The sequence below is a fragment of the Prionailurus bengalensis genome, chromosome E4 (genome assembly GCF_016509475.1).
Source record: "Prionailurus bengalensis isolate Pbe53 chromosome E4, Fcat_Pben_1.1_paternal_pri, whole genome shotgun sequence".
NCBI lineage: Eukaryota > Metazoa > Chordata > Mammalia > Carnivora > Felidae > Prionailurus > Prionailurus bengalensis.
In genome coordinates this window covers 38,989,537-39,007,321 of record NC_057360.1, presented here as the reverse complement: position 1 = coordinate 39,007,321, position 17,785 = coordinate 38,989,537, and positions in this window count along the sequence as shown.

Here is a 17,785-nt window from a genome sequence, read left to right as displayed (position 1 = left end):
TCTGTGCAAGAGACATTCTAGGCTCTCAGTGCCATCCCTGAACCCATTTCCAATCCTTATTGAATTTTTTGTTCCATCCCTGAAAATTGCCCCATCACACAACCTTATCAATTTGTTTATTCCTACTCCATGACAGATCCTGAGCTCATCCTCACCCTCTCCCATCTAGGGAAAGGGTGTGGTTCCTTGGGAAACTGAACTCAGAAGGCCTTAGGCAGGAGGTAGGTGTGAGAAATAATTTCTCATTTCTCTCTGAAACCACTTTCTTAGATACAAACATCCGGAAGTCAAGATGTCTAACGAAGGCGGGAATTAGGGAGGATGCTAAAATAGTGCCCACCATATGGAGGCAAAACATCAGCTAGAATGGGGCTACATTCCTGAGGGGAAGATTAATTTTTAAGCAAGATTATTTATTATTATTAATCTCTGTTGTTTCCTGTTGTACTGTATAATGTTAAAGCCTTTATTTAGCCTTTCTTAGAAGTTTTATTTCCACTTGATGATCATAACCGAACCATTTATTAATTTGTTGATTTGTTTAATCATTTATTCACTGATCCATCAAAGATTTATTGAACATTGCATTCAATAGCAGGAACACAAGAAGGAACAAGATACAGACCTACCTTCAAGATGCCCACACTCCAAACTGGATGGGATCTCCATTCTTGATGCTCCCAAAATAAAAAGGTCACACTTGGGGAAGTATAATGGCCCAGCTGTGATCTCTACTAGTGAATTATCTTCCCCAAAGCCAATCTTAAAAAGGGGGTGGGGGTTTGTTAAGAATGTAGCTCCCTGGGGTGCCTTGGTGGCTTAGTAGGTTGAGCATCCAACTTCATTTTGGCTCAGGCCATGGCCTCATGATGCTGCCAGCACAGAGCCCACTTTAGATCCTCTGTCTGCCCCCCCCACCCCCCCTTCACTCTCATGCACTCTCTCTCTCTCTCAAAAATAAATAAACACTAAAAAAAAAAAAAAAAAAAAAGAATGTAGCTCCCTGGGAAACCCCTATTCATCCTTTGAAACTTAGGTAAAATATTTAGAGTAGTGTCTGGTGTCATATTTAGTAGACCCTCCTTGACTTGCCCTGATGCTGAAGAATTTTGAAGAATCCCCCAGACAACTTTTGTACTTCACTGTTTGCCTTTCTGTTTTCTTTTCCAGATAGTTAATTTTCAAAAGGAGGGGCTGAATTTTAGCATTACTGTATCCTCACCTCCGTCAGAGTTCCTGGCATGTAGCTAGTGCACTAAACACCTCCAGGAGTGAACTGCCATGAAGGCTCGGTGGCCTGCTGTTGCCAAAGCCGTCCTCTTCCTGGTGTTGGGGTCACCTCTTTTTTCAGATGGTATCTCTCTCCCCAAACAATCTAGATACCAAGGTTCTTAGACTTGCTGAGTCACAATAGGAGAGAGACTTAGAGGGAACCTTTCTAGTTTAAAGAACAGTTATTTTCATTCTCTTAAATGTCAGCATTGTTTCTGCTTCCATTTTAAGATCCCAAATAGGAGTTCTTCTTTGTGGGGAGAGCTTGCAGCTCGGTCATTTCCGGACATGCCTGTCCTTCACCCAGAGTACCACGGAATGGAATCCTTGTGTTTTCACACAGGATTGATTATTTCACACAGCAGTCGTTATCATTAAGTCTGTTTTTCAGGATAGCCTATACTGACGCTGCCAAGGTTTTATGAACCAAAAATCAGAGCTTATGTTCAATTGCATAAGGAAATACTCACAGACAGAAATTGGGACTGTCACAAATAACTGGGACATAGAATCATTGGCTCTCCTGCTCCTCTCCCCACATATAATTCTTCTGAATGTCAAGCATGTGCTCTGCTCTTCAAAAAGTATACCATGGATGTTACCAGTTTGTACAGAACCCCCACTGTTCTTCCATAGTATTCCACAAGAAGGCTGCGTTGGTCTCAGGGAGAAAACACACTTGGAGCTGGGTTTTAATTCCTGGCTTTGTAACCTACCATCTTAGGTGTGACCCAGAAGTTAGCTGACTTCTCTGAGCCTCTTTTCTTAACTACAAAAGGGTTATTTTGGGAATATATGTGATGAAGTAGATAACATGTCTAGCAGGCATGACAGACACCTGATATATTCTAGATCCTCGTTTGTCTTCTTTGGCTCCTGTGAGATACTGAAATGATCACTTCATAAAACCAAACAAAACTAAGCCCAAACAAGAGAAAAGTAAATTTTTTAAAAAGGAAAAGACAATAGGTTTAAAATTCTGGCTTCCAAAGTCCTGAGCACTTTACTCCAGGAGCTGTGGTCACATTGCAGAATAACCTGGGTTACCTCTGGATTGGGGTCCCCGTGGCTCACTGTGGGCCCCAGAACTGGATATTGTGTTTTTCTTTGGGTTGACAGTGGCCAATTTCCTAAGAATCAAATTCTCCATGTGACTTGCAATGTTGATTCAGCTTTTGTCACGTATGTTGATAGATATCATTCAGAACACAATTCAAAAACTTGTCAAAATCATATTCTGCATTCCTTCAAACTCAAATAGTAAAATTTATGGATCATCAATTTGGGTAGAAATCCAAGTTCTCTGTAAATCTCCAATGCTACAATTTCTCAGCAAGTAAAATTATGAAAGATCAGGTTTTGTCTAATAAGGGTTCTTTGTTTCAAAATCAGTTTATTAGTTTCCTTAGAAATGTTTTCAAGTTCATTCTTGATGGTTTTTCCCTAAAATTTTCCAAGCTATTAAAGCGAGGCTGACTAATACATTATGTGCAATGTAAACAAAACTCCAAAAGGAAAACAATTGAACTTAAATTTAATGACAATGACGATATGGTTATAATAGGTTACGTGAAAACCACAGGCTATAAAACAAAGTATAGGAGGAATTTCAGTTTCCTTTCAAACAGAATGCATTTAGTTATGAAAAAAGTCCAGAAAGATATGTACCAAAGTGATAACAGTGGTTATCCCTAGACTTCAAAATTACAAATCACTTAAACATTTTTTTTTTCTAGTTTCTAACTCATGAATCAATTGACAGGTAGTCTAAAATGAGCATATGCCACTTGTCTAATATAAGATGAAAAAGCTTCAAAAGTTATTTTAATTTTTAAAAATCTGACTTTTAAAATGATAAACTGGTTGGACAATTGCATTAATGTTATTTATAGCTCATGCTATAATATTTTAAGCCAATAAAACACCCTAACCAGATAAGCATTTGGTGAAACCTCCAACCCCAGGCAACTTTTTTGTGTCCTACTCTTAAATAGGCATAAAAGAAAATTTTTTTTTAAATCCCAAATTCTATGATTAATATAATTAGTATCCCTGAAATGAGAATCAGACACTGTTAAAAGAAAAAAAAATCAAAGAAAAAACACACAGTTTTTGAAAATTAAATTATGATATGACAGATGAAAAAAAAAACGGAATAAAAGGAAGGAACATAAAGTTGAGGAAATATCCCAGAAAGCAGAATAAAATAATAGAGAGGGAATATAAGGAAATAAAGAAAATTTAGAGATTCTATTCAGGAAATCCAACATTCAAATAATGGGGTATTTCAAATGGTGGGGGAGGGGACAAAGAAATTAAGAGAAGACAGAAGAAACTATTGAAGAAACAACTTAAGAAAATTTCCCAGACCCTTTTCCAAATGCCTTCCTCAAGGAATGAGATTTCACCCATACCAATGACAGCATTAAACACTGTCAATGAGAGAGTGGGGTTAAAGAGCCAAATTCACATTTTCCATTGTGGCGAGTCAAAGATAGAATAGAAAATGAGGGGCACCTGGATGGCTCAGTCAGAGTCACGAGTCTGAGCCCCACATTGGGTGTAGAGATTACTAAAAAAAAAAAAAATTAATGGAAAAAAAAAGAACAAAAACTGAAAACCAGGAGGTAGCAATAGAAGCATATTATTTAGACATATTGAGTTAAGTAAAAAAACAATCAGTGAAAATCAGTGGCCTCTGTGAGGAGGAAATTTGAATTTGGAGGTAGAAGTCAGTGTTTCTTACTACATGTCTTAGAGAACTACTTGATTCCAGAAATCATGTCCATGCATAACCTTGATAAGAATAAAACTTTAAAAAATTCCTGTAGAAATGGCATTACTCACTGAAGGCACTTGTGTAAGGGAGCAGTGTTGATGTGATCCAAATACTGTATTATTGTTTTCTGACTTTACACAGAAATAGCACTCAAAGAATCTAGGAATAGTTGACATATATCCTAGATGCCATTTCTCACCAATATCAGGTGTCTAGAAACAGCTTTTGGCAAGTTCTGGGTTGCAGTCAATGGATGCTTGAAACCCTGTCAAGTGTCTGAAGAGCTGATATTGCATGTTGTCGATGGAAGGGCTTCCAATGAGCTTAGAAACTGGATATACAAGACAGAACTATCCTTTTCTCGTACCATACTAAGAACTTCTGTGTACTCTTGCAGATTGTGGGTTAGCATACTTGTACATGGATGTGGGAGGAGGGGCCCATGCAAGTATTCTTTTGAACACTTTTAGAGTCATACAGAAGCCCAGAAATTTGTTGCAGTAACACAGAAGGTGTTATTTTGGCCTGAAGAACTCTTACCTGAAAAATGCAACCTAACAGAGCTCTCAAGATGTCAGCCACCAAGGTATTCCTGAGTATCTGAGTATCATCCTATTGAACAGTCATCTCACAGTTATTTTAATGTTAAAGGACTTCTGTTATGATGCTCTTGCTGTCAATATATTTGATGCTAAGTTGTTGCTTCCTACTTCGATAAGATAACTGGATTAGCTACTTCCAAAGTCACACTCAGGTGACGCAGAACACTCTAGACCATCAGCTAAGAGGCTGGTGCTTACTCAGTTCATGGAATAATTGTTATTTAACTATAAAGTAAAATAATAAAGAGCCTACAATAATGCCTTATTTTATACTCATTAGGACTGAAAGTACTTTCCATGATTTACTCAGTAATGTTTTACACGTTTTGAAAAAGAATGGCTAACGGTCTAGGATTTAGAGACAATTTAGTTACTGTTCATGGTGTCAAGAACTGAAAGTCTGATTATGTTGCAGAGACCCACATTACCCTCAACGACTCACGGTGAAGTGAAACAGGATGTAAATTATAATGGACCCATTGCTTTTGCAAGCTGCTTAATCTTCTCAGAAGATGTCAGCTTGAGTCCAAAAATTTGTTGAGTAAAAAACTCGAGATATTTGGCAGAAATGGTAGATTCAGTTTCACCTTTTAAAGATGGGCTACACATGAAACTAATTTAACACTGTATGGTAACTATGCTGGAATTCTAAAATTTAAATGAAGGAAGGAAGGAAGGAAGGAAGGAAGAAAGGAAGGAAGGAATAAATAAATAAATAAAATGTGTTCAATAAAATTTTGAATCCCTCTTAGGAATTTGTATTTATATACTATCTTCTATAAGAAAGTCACCAATTAATTTTTGGTCTACCATATGAAGAGAGCAAAGATGATAACTCTAGGTATAAAAGAAAGAGAAACAGACACAAATAAGCCATTTTATTAGTTAAATGGAAGTGTGCAATAGTAGAACAAATGCCAAACCAAGAACCACAAAATCTAGGTTCTATCTTTGCTCTGCTACTTTATTTTGTTACATTGGGCAAGTAACTTATTTTCCTCATTTTTTAAAATGGGATTCACTGAGTCCAAAATGAAATCATGTTCCATAAAAGTAACTTAAAAAAAACCCATAAAGTAGTGTGCAAATGTTTAAAAATGAACAAATTAAATGCAAGGAACTGGAAAAGGGAACTTGCATAGGGCTAGCCTTAGGAGTTCTGGCTCTTACAAATACTGTGACGAGGGTTAGACTTATGGGGAAATTTCCAAACATTTTGGCCTTAGGCCATTTTATGGTTGATTTTTTAAATTTCATACTTGTTCTTTATTTCAAAGTAGGTTTTTTTGGTTTGTTTTTGTTTTTTGTTTTTTGTTTGTTTTTACTATGTTTAATACACCAAATTTGACACCAGTTGGCATATGTATAACAGAGAAGCCCTTGGATTTGATGACAAGTCTGGAGACTAGGATTCTGGAAGTTAAATATCCAGGCAAGTCAAGCACCCAGCAATGCATGTTCCTAGTGCGCACTCAACAGTACATGTTCAGTGAAGGTAGGTCCTGATGAAGTTCAACTTGAAAGGTACACAAGGTCAACACAGCACCTTAAGATGAGAATTCTATTGAACTACACTCTGAAGTCCAAATGGTATGTATTCCAAGAACTGCAGTTGGCTTTGGCAAAAGATACAGCTCGGTTCAACATGCCAAGACTTTTATGCTTTTTTTGCTTTTCAAAATTTTCAACAAACCGTGTCAATTACTTAGTTAATTTGTTGGCCTGGAACAATTTGCCCAAATTCCCTGAAGAGGCTACTGTAGCCTCTTTTTGATTCAGAGCAACAACTTGTCCCTATGTTCTGTCACCAGATGGCAAAGTAGCATAACACCCCTATGTAATTATGTCTACTCTATGTGATTATCTTCTAGACACAACAGGAAGTATGGAAGTTGTTGTTAGCTCTGATCTTCTGGGAAGTTCTAGGAAACTTAACAGGTTGTTAGTTTCTGCTAAAATGTTAAGATGGTTTTGCAAAACTCTTTCCTGGAAGTGTATAGTGACCTTTCAAAATGAAAATAGAAGTCTAGATTTCTAGCAGATACCATTCATACATAAGTGGCAGAAGAGCTACTCTGGATATTTCACATTTATCAGGTTTTTATGCTTATGAAGCTCTTTTTACATTATTTGGAGAGGCAGTTCTGATTATAAAAGAAACACAAACCCATTGGAGAAACAGGAGAGAGTAAGGATAAAAATGCAGGAAAAAGACGTTTCCTGGAGTTTTACCACACAGTAGCAACACTTAAAATATTTTGGTGCATTTTGTCCATTTTTTAAAATGTGTTTTCTTATATGGTTGTGATTATATTGTGATACAAATTCCTATGCATTTTTCTTTCTTTCTTTTTTTAAAGTTTATTTATTTAATGGGGGGAGGGGCAGAGAGAGACAGAGAGAGAATCACAAGTGGGCTCCACACAGAAGCACGGTTTGATCCCACGACCGTGAGATCACAACCTGAGCAGAAATCAAGAGTTGGTCGCTTAACCGACTGAGCCACCCAGGCGCTTCTGTAGGCAGATTTTTCTTATTTAACAGTTTACACTTATTGCCCCGTGCCATTAAAAATCTTTTAAAATCGACTTTTAGAAAATATTTTTCTGATAATAAGAAATATACAAAGTTTGAGAAATATATAATAGTATAAGGGAAATAAAATTTATCCATAATCTTGGGGTGCCTGGCTGGCTTAGTCAGAAGAGCATGTGACTTTTGATTTGGGGTCGTGAGTTGGAGTCCCATGTTGGGAGCAGAGAATACTTAAAAAATAAAATCTTTTTTAAAAATGTTTACTTATTTTGTGAGAGAGGAAGTACACGTGCACTTGGGAGCAGGGGAGGGGCAGAGAGAGACCAAGAGAGAGAATCCCAAGCAGGCTCCATGCTTAGTGCAGAACCCAATGTGGGGCTCAACCTCACAAACCGTGAGATCATGACCTGGGCAGAGATCAAGAGTCACTTAACTGACTGAACTACCCAGGCATCCCCCTAAAATAAATTCTTTAAAAAGAATTATCCACAATCTTACAACTAAAGGTAATCATCAATACTTTGGCATATTTCCTTCCTTTTTCTTTATGTTTTTTTTTTTAATTTTAAATGTTTATTCATTTTTTGAGAGAGGGGAGAGAGAGAGAGAGAGAGAGTGCAGGAGGGGCAGAGGCAGAGAGAGAGGGAAGCACAGAATCCAGAGCAGGCCCCAGGCTCCGAGCTGTAATCAGCACAGAGTCCAATGTGGGGCTCAAACTCACGAACCACAAGATCGTGACCTGAGCCAAAGTTAGGTGCTTAACTGACTGAACCACTCAGGTATCTGTTCCTTTCTCTTTAAATGCATTTCCTTTTACACAGCTGGGGTAATACCTTTTGTAAAATCCTGTTTTCTTCACTCATTTGTCTTTTTTTTTAAGTTTATTTATTTATTTTGAGAGAGACCCAGATAGCGCAAGTGGGGAAGGGGCAGAGAGAGGGAGACAGAGAATCCCCAAGCAGGCTCTGCACTGTCAGCCTGGTGCCCGATTTGGGGCTGCAACTCAGGAAACCATGAGATCATGACCTGGAAACCGTGAGATCATGACCTGAGCCGAAACCAAGAGTCAGACGCTTAACCAACTGAGCTACCCAGGCTCCCCCCCTTCACTCATTTATCTTAAGCAGTTTCCCACATGATTAAAATCTTTCCCAAAAGATTGTTTTTAATGTCTGCGGTGCAATGTTATATCAATACACATAATTTCCTTCACCATTCCTCTTCTTGGGGCTTTTTATTTTTTAATAATTTTTTATTTTAGAGAGCGATCAAGAGCAAGCCAGGGAGAGAGGCAGAGGGAGAGGGAAGGAAAGGGGGAGAGAAAGAGAGACAGAGACAGAGACAGAAAATCTTAAGCAGGCTCCATGTTCAGAGCAGAGCCCATCATGACCTGAGCAGAAATCAACAGTCGGACCATCAACTGACTGAGTCACCCAGGCACTCTCCTTTAGGGCTTTTTCCAACAGTTTAATTCTTTCATAGAATGATCCAGAAGTCTTGAATTTTATATTAATTTGTAATATTTCATAAAAAAGGTTGAGAAATTTATATCAATAAGGTATGAAAGAGGCAAACAGGACATTATACATATGAAGTCAAGAGGCAGTCCTTCGTAGTCATAGGGACAGTGCTGGACCCTAAATACATGCTGCATGGGCATTGCTTTCTTACCTTTTCCAAGGAGGGTTTGGGATGGCGTATAGAGATACTCAGAAATTAGGACAAAGTAAAAAAGGGGCTAATGGCGAGCCGCAGATTTAATTCTGAGCACCCAGCAGCCAAAGAAATTGATTTTAAGACAATTTCCTTAGAATGAAAACCAAGTTGGGCACCGAAGGGCAGCTACCTGGTATCGAAACGTAAGAGAAATCTTTATAAAAGAGTGCAAGATGAGGGCGTGGTCTGTGGGTTATGCCCGAGACTAGGGTACAGGAGGTCTGGATCCCGGGATTGGCTTTGCTACTAACCAGAAGTGCAAACTGGGTAAATCGTTTAACCACTGGTAAGGCCTTTATTTCTGTCATTTAATGTTCATTTGTAAGGGCTCGCTATGTGCCACTAGGATTCCAAGGGCAAATAAGTTTGTGTCCTTAAGGAGCACAGATACTCAGGAGGAAGACAAGCATGGAAGCTGTGGGGGGGGATCCACTGCAGAAACGGTATAATAGAGGCATGAACAGGGACATGAATGTCTCAGCTGACGTACATCTCGACTTCTAGGTTAATCTAGACACCAGATATCACCTTCTGTAAAATTCCATTATGTTAAAATCAATATCCTGAATTAAGAAATATTAAAATCCTAACAGGATTGAATTGACTAAAGTATCTGTGAAGCAACCGTCACTGAGAATGGTAACCGTGTTAATGTGGAAAACTGATCGAAACATCTGTGGTTTTCTCACTCGCTTTTGTAATTGTAATAGGGGTTGCTTTGCAATATCTGTTCCATCCAAGGATGGTCTTTTTTAATTGTATGCTTTGTCAGAAGACCGACTCTCTCTATTTCTTTCTCTTCCTACACCCTCTCATGCTCTTTTCCTGTAAAATAGTCTGGCTAAGCTCTCCTTTCAGAATCTCTTCCTATTGCCCCTGTCTTCCACAATCGTCATTGCAAATCTCCTTTTTCTGTTTCACATTCAAGTTTAACATATTCACATTCCTTGGCACTTATTTTTCTTTGGTTTCTTGTAGCCAATCAATCAAATTCTACAACTTTTTTTTTTTTTTCTAAAGAACACTCAGATTTTTCATTTGCCTCTGTTGTCACTGACAATCCCTTGCCTTCACTTGTGGTAAATTCTCATTTGGGATCCTCCCATATCTTCCTCATGTGGGTTCTCTGCCTTTATTTCCCACACTCCATCTGAGTATTTCCATACCTCTTTACATCACTGGCTTCTATGGTGATTTAATTCTTAGAATTCATTTCATAACACTGCCATTTTCCAGAGTAAATGACTAATTTGGTCTTAGTGGGAAAACTACCAAGACTCTGATCAGGATTTTCCATCCAAGCAGGTTTTATTTCATATACTTTCTCTTTTCATATAATCTTTGTCTCTCAGATATAAGCCCTCTCATTGGTCACTATGATTATTTCTTCTCTTTTAAAATTCATAATCTTGATTCTCCACAAATCTTTTAGTATTTAACTTGTATTTTTATAATACCATAGTCCACATGTATAAGACTTCCTTTATTTCATATATACAAATTTCTTTCTTTCTTTCTTTTGAGAGAGAGATAGAAGATACAAGTGAGTGAGAGGCAGAGAGAGAGTATCCCACAAGGGGAAGAGAAAGAGAGAAATGGGGCTCACCTGGGGCTCCTGTTTTACCCAAAGCGGAGATCGTGCTCACCCAAAGTGGGTCTCGAGCTCACCCGATGTGGGACTCGAACTCATGAGCTGTAAGATCATGATCTGAGTCGAAGTCAGATGCTTAATGACTGAGCCACCCAGGCGCTCATACAAATTTCTATATTTTGCTCCCTCACTAAGTTGTGAGTCCTGAGGATACTGACCGTGTCTGCAGTAAACACTAACTGGGGTAGCTGACATTCCCCACATGATTACTTCTACCCCTCTCCCTCCTCCAGCTCTAGCTAAGTGGTCTGAATGGAAATGGTCATCTTCTTTTATGATCCTGCTCTTCTGATCATAGGATTGGTTAAGGTGTAGACTTGTCACCATAACAGCTCATTCCCTGGACCACAGTGAGTGTTTCAGAGTGACATGTGACCTAAATAGGGCCAGAATCCTATCTCAAGAGTTGAGAGAGAAAAACCAGTTTTTCTCTTGTATTAAAAGCTGTAAAAACGAGAGCCTGGACCCTTTGGGTGGTACATGTCCCACCAGAGAAAAATGATCTGGGAGAATGGCTGAGAAGCAGACAGAGAAATCTTTGTTCATTCCTCTTCTTGCCAATCTGAGATTTAATTATTTAACTATTTATTCAATTCTTAGAGCTAGTTCTCAATAAATCTCTGTCCTTTTATTTGTTTCATCTGGTTTGAGTTGAGTTTGTCATTTACAACCATGGAGGTCCTCATTCATATAATATTTGAACTATATTTTGAAATCCTTGTAGAATTGATCTGTAACATGGGGACCTCTATATATGATATGCCTCGTATCTGACCAATTAGCTTAACTTAAAAAAAAAAAGAGCTCCAGAAGAAATTTTTTTTTAATTTTAAATTTATTTTTTTAATTTACATCCAAGTTAGTTAGCGTATCATGCAACAATGATTTCAGGAGTAGATTCCTTAATGCCCCTTACCCACTTAGCTCATACCCCTCCCACAAACCCCTCCGATAACCCTCTGTTTGTTCTCCATATTTAAGAGTCTCTTATGTTTCGTCCCCCTCCCTGTTTTTACATTATTTTTGCTTCCCTTCCCTTATGTTCATCTGTTTTGTCTCTTAAAGTCCTCATATGAGTGAAGTCATATGATATTTGTCTTTCTATGACTAATTTCACTTAGCATAATACCCTCAGTTCCATCCACGTAGTTGCAAATGGCAAGATTTCATTCTTTTTGATTGCCAAGTAATACTCCATTGTATAAATATACCATGGTATATTTATCTGTTGATGGAAATTAGGTATATTTTTGTTGGTATATTGCTTTACCAACAATGTATATTTTTGTTAGGTATATTTTGTTGATGGAAATTAGGTATAGGTATATAATGTGGTATATTTCATCTGTTGATGGAAATTAGGGCTCTATCCACACTTTGGCTATTGTTGATAGTGCCGCTAGAAACATGGGGGTGCATGTGTCCCTTCTAAACAGCATACCTGTATCCTTCGGATAAATACCTAGTAGTGCAATTGCTGGGTTATAGGGTGGTTCTATTTTTAATTTTTTGAGGAACCTCCATACCATTTTCCAGAGTGGCTGCACCAGCTTGCATTCCCACCAGCAGTGCAAAAGAGATCCTATCTCTCCGCATCCTTGCCAACGTCTGTTGTTGCTTCAGTTGTTAATGTTAGCCATTCTGACAGGGGTGAGGTGATATCTCATTGTGGTTTTGATTTGTATTTCCCTGATGATGAGTGATGTTGAGCATTTCTTCATGTGTCGGTTAGCCATCTGGATGTCTTCTTTGGAGAAGTGTCTATTCATGTCTTTTGCCCATTTCTTCACTGGATTATTGTGGGTTTTTTGGGTGTTGAGTTTGATAAGTTCTTTATAGATTTTGGATACTAACCCTTTATCTGATATGTCGTTTGCAAATATAGAAGAAAACTTTTGTTGTCAAAACTCTTTAAATTCTATCCTGAAATTCTTCCTAATTTATTTACTCCCTAAGCTTTTTGGTTACAATACCTGAAAATCAGTGCATGACAATTTAATTTGCCTTCTAATAAGGCACACTCCCACCTCCCTAAAGTTACAGACTCTAATTTGTCAATTGTCCCTTAAAATTGTGATTTGTTCATTTTACATAACAAAGATATACTGAAGGCTTATTTTGAGCCAGATGTGCTAAAAATTTACCTCTTCAATCCTCCAACACACCTCTGAAGTAGGTACTATTATTATCTCCATTTACAATGAGAAAACTGAGGCACAGAGAGACTGAGTAATTTGCCCTAGGCCACAGAGTTAGTACATAGTGGAGCTGGAATTAATTCTTAAACTTTATTATGCATCAGAACAACTCAGGTGTGTGTTAAAAATGCAGATTCCTGGAACCTACTCGTCCAGAATCAGACCAAGAAAAGGTAAGACTACTTTTTAGATTTTTTTACGGTTACCAAAAAATTCTCTCATCTGTAGCCTTCAGCTATCTTAAATTTGGTTGAGAATACACTTCATCTTTTTTGATTTTTGTAATAGAATGAGATTCTGCCACATGTGGATCTGATATTTAAACTGAACTGATCTTCTGTATGCCGAAAACTATAGAAAGCTTATGAAGGAAATTGAAGAAGATATAAAGAAATGGAAAAACATTCTGTGCTCATGGATTGGAAGAATAAATATTGTCAAAATGTCAATACTACCCAAAGCTATCTACACATTCAATGCAATCCCAATCAATATTGCACCAGCATTCTTCTCGAAACTAGAACAAGCAATCCTAAAATTCATATGGAACCACAAAAGGCCCCGAAAAGCCAAAGTAATTTTGAAGAAGACCAAAGCAGGAGGCATCACAATCCCAGACTTTAGCCTCTACTACAAAGCTGTCATCATCAAGACAGCATGGTATTGGCACAAAAACAGACACACAGACCAATGGAATAGAACAGAAACCTCAGAATTGGACCCACAAATGTATGGCCAACTCATCTTTGACAAAGCAGGAAAGAACATCCAATGGAAAAAAGACAGTCTCTTTAACAAATGGTGCTGGGAGAACTGGACAGCAACATGCAGAAGACTGAAACTAGACCACTTTCTTACACCATTCACAAAAATAAACTCAAAATGGATAAAGGACCTGAATGTGAGACAGGAAACCATCAAAACCCTAGAGGAGAAAGCAGGAAAAGACCTCTCTGACCTCAGCCGTAGCAATCTCTTACTTGACACATCCCCAAAGGCAAGGGAATTAAAAGCAAAAATGAACTACTGGGACCTTATGAAGATAAAAAGCTTCTGCACAGCAAAGGAAACAACCAACAAAACTAAAAGGCAACCAACAGAATAGGAAAAGATATTTGCAAATGACATATCAGACAAAGGGCTAGTATCCAAAATCTATAAAGAGCTCACCAAACTCTACACCCGAAAAACAAATAACCCAGTGAAGAAATGGGCAGAAAACATGAATAGGCACTTCTCTAAAGAAAACATCCGGATGGCCAATAGGCACATGAAAGGATGCTCAACGTCACTCCTCATCAGGGAAATACAAATCAAAACCACACTCAGATATCACCTCACACCAGTCAGAGTGGCCAAAATGAACAAATCGGGAGACTATAGATGCTGGAGAGGATGTGGAGAAATGGAAACCTCTTGCACTGTTGGTGGGAATGCAAATTGGTACAGCCACTCTGGAAAAGAGTGTGGAGGTTCCTCAAAAAATTAAAAATAGACCTACCCTATGACCCAGCAATAGCACTGCTAAGAATTTACCCAAGGGACACAGGAGTACTGATGCATAGGGGCACTTGTACCCCACTGTTTATAGCAGCAGTCTCAACAATAGCCAAATTATGGAAAGAGCCTAAATGTCCATCAACTGATGAATGGATAAAGAAATTGTGGTTTATATACACAATGGAGTACTACATGGCCACAAGAAAGAATGAAATATGGCCCTTTGTAGCAACGTGGATGGAACTGGAGAGTGTTATGCTAAGTGAAATAAGCCATACAGAGAAAGACAGATACCATATGTTTTCACTCTTATGTGGATCCTGAGGAACTTAACAGAAAGCCATGGGGGAGGGGAAGGGGGAAAAAAAAAGAAAAAGAGGTTAGAGTGGAAGAGAGCCAAAGCATAAGAGACTCTTAAAAACTGAGAACAAACTGAGGGTTGATGGGGGGTGGGAGGGCGGGGAGGGTGGGTGATGGGTATTGAGGAGGGCACCTTTTGGGATGAGCACTGGGTGTTGTATGGAAACCAATTTGACAATAAATTTCATATATTGAATAAATAAATAAATAAATAAATAAATAAATTGTTCTGATCTTGCTTCAATAAATAATAACAAATACATACCCTTCAGGCACTCACCAGAGATCCTAATCTTGAACTGACCGCCAGCCAGATCACTGCAAAGAAATAGTTGAAACAGTATGTGAGAAAGACATGACCAAAGAACATGCTTACTACTTAATCCTTTCGCTTTCCTTACTCTATCACCCAAATACAATAAATCGCCCACAAATCCACATACTTGGACTTTGGCAGTGTGATTCTCTGTGGAAATGCTTTCAACTCTTCTCAATCTCTCAATTAACCAGCTCCCATTCAATGCTCAGTTTCTGGGTATTGTCCCCACCATACTTCTAAAGGCACTGTTACTGACGTCACCAGCAGCCAACTGGAGACTGTATGATTTCGAGGCTAAGGAGGTGTTCTCCGAAGTCAGTCCAGCTCAATTCAAATCCCGATTCTGCCACCTCCTGGCTCCAGCTCCTTGCTGAACCTCTCCGTGTTGCTCAATGTTCCTACCTGTAAAATGAGAATAATTATGGTACCTATATCCAGGGTAAGTGTGAGGAATGAGCGAAGTAATAATGCTTGTCAGGTGATGAGAACAGTGCACACACAGTCAATGAATGCTATTCGCCAGAATATAAGCTCCTTCAGAGCAAGTTCAATGTTTCCTTCATGACTATGTTCTCAGCGCCTGACATATAGAAGTTACTCAAATGTAAATGCAATGAATCCAGTAACTACCAAATCTAATGGCATTTTCAGGTCCTTTCTTAGTTGATCTTATGTGACATCAGTCAAATACTCAGATAGTATTACCTCTGCCAGGCACTGTTCCAAGCACTTTACACTTATTTACTCTTTTAGTTCCCATAACAATCTTATGAGACAGGCACATTACTGTGAGCATTTTATACACGATGAAAGTGAGGAACAGAGATGCTTAGTAATTTGCCCAAGCTCACACAGCTAGTAAGTGGTAGAGCCAGGAATGGAACCCAGGCAGTATGGTTTCAGAGTTTATGCCTTTAACCTATGTTTGCCGCTACTCATTTCTTCTTTAAAACTCTCTTCCTGGGGTGCCTGGGTGTCTCACTTGGTTAAGTGTCAGACTTTGGCTCAGGTCATGATCTCACAGTTCGTGGGTTCAAGCCCTGTGTTGGGCTCTGTGCTGACAGCTAGGGGCTTGGAGCCTGCTTCAGATTCTGTGTCTCCCCACCTCTCTCTGCCCCTCCCCTGCTCCTTCTCTCTCTCTCTCTCTCTCTCTCTCTCTCTCTCTCTCAAAAATAAACATTAAAAGAAATAAATAAAACCAAATAAAGAAAAAAATAAAACTCTCTTCCATTGGCTTCCATGAAAGCACCATCTCTCTGACTCCTCCTTCATTGGTTTTCTCTCTGCTTAGCTCTGAAGCAGGAATGACATTTCCCAGAAATCTGTCTACAGCCACTGCCTTCATTTACTTTACGTGCTTCCTAGTTGACGGCACCCACTGCCATCCCTCCTTGGATGATTCCCAGCCCTGTATCTCCATCCCAGAGATCCTTCCTGAGGCTCAGACTTGTGTGTCCAATTGCTCAGTGGACCACATTCCCATCTGACACATATAATAAATGTATTCTTTTCCTCAGCAAACATGCTTCTTTTCCATTTAATTCTCTGCCTTAGGAAATCACCCATCACTGAAGCCAGTGAGCTGACAATCACCTGTAACCCAGCTCTTGCTTTCTCCTGTCCCGTCCAGTCAGCATCCACCTCCGTTCAATAGTTGACTGTACCTCCTAAACGTCTCTGAATTCTCATAACCATTTCCCTCGTTTTGGATTCTCTTACCCTGACTGTAGCTTCCTAACTGGTTGCCCTATGCCTCTTTAACCCATTTCTCTCAGTGCTATAGGAGTTACTTTACAACAACAAAATCCCCCAAAGCTCCTGACATCACTTTCCTGATGAAAACTTTGTAACGACCCCCTTTTCTAAGAGAGGAATAACTGGATTCCTTGACACGATATGCAAGGCCTTTCGCGGTCTGGTGCTGCCCCTGCTTCTGGTTTCATCAGCTTCCCCTCTCTCGCTTGAAAGCAACTTGCTCTAGCAATTCTGAGCTCCTTGCGTGTCCCCTGGAGATCTCTGTGCTTTCATGAAGCTGTGCTTTCTCAAAGATCTCTCGTAAATGCCCTTTCCCAGCTGTCTCACTGACCACACTTCCTTCTCCTTCAAGAATCAGATCTTCAGAAGAGCAGCAAACCAAACACATACCACAAGAGGCCATCGCTTGATAGATTTTAGCTCCCTTCTCATGATGCACCCACGTTCCCTGGCAAAATTGATGTGTTCTGCTGTATAAACTGCTTATTTTCTTTAGTCTACTAATCACAAGTATACATTTATTGGTAAATTATACCCCGCTTTTAAAAAATAATAAATTCATCTTATTTTTTAATGTTTATTTTTTAGAGAGAGAGAGAGAGAGAGAGAGAGCGTGTGTGTGAGTGCAAGCGGGGGAGGGGCAGAAAGAGAGGGAGACACACAATCTGAAGCAGGCTCCAGGTTCTGAGCTGTCAGCACAGAGCCCGACGCGGGGCTTGAACTCACGAACACAAGGTCATGACCTGAGCCGAGCTCTGACACTTAACCGACTGAACCACCCAGGTGCCCCAATGAATTCATTTTATTTTATTTATTTATTTTTTTAATTTTTTTTCAACGTTTTTTATTTATTTTTGGGACAGAGAGAGAGAGAGAGAGAGAGAGCGTGAACGGGGGAGGGGCAGAGAGAGAGGAAGACACAGAATTGGAAACAGGCTCCAGGCTCTGAGCCATCCGCCCAGAGCCTGACGCGGGGCTCGAACTCCCGGACCGCGAGATCGTGACCTGGCTGAAGTCGGACGCTTAACCGACTGCGCCACCCAGGCGCCCCAATGAATTCATTTTAAATAAACCCACTTACATCTTTTTTCGTTCAAA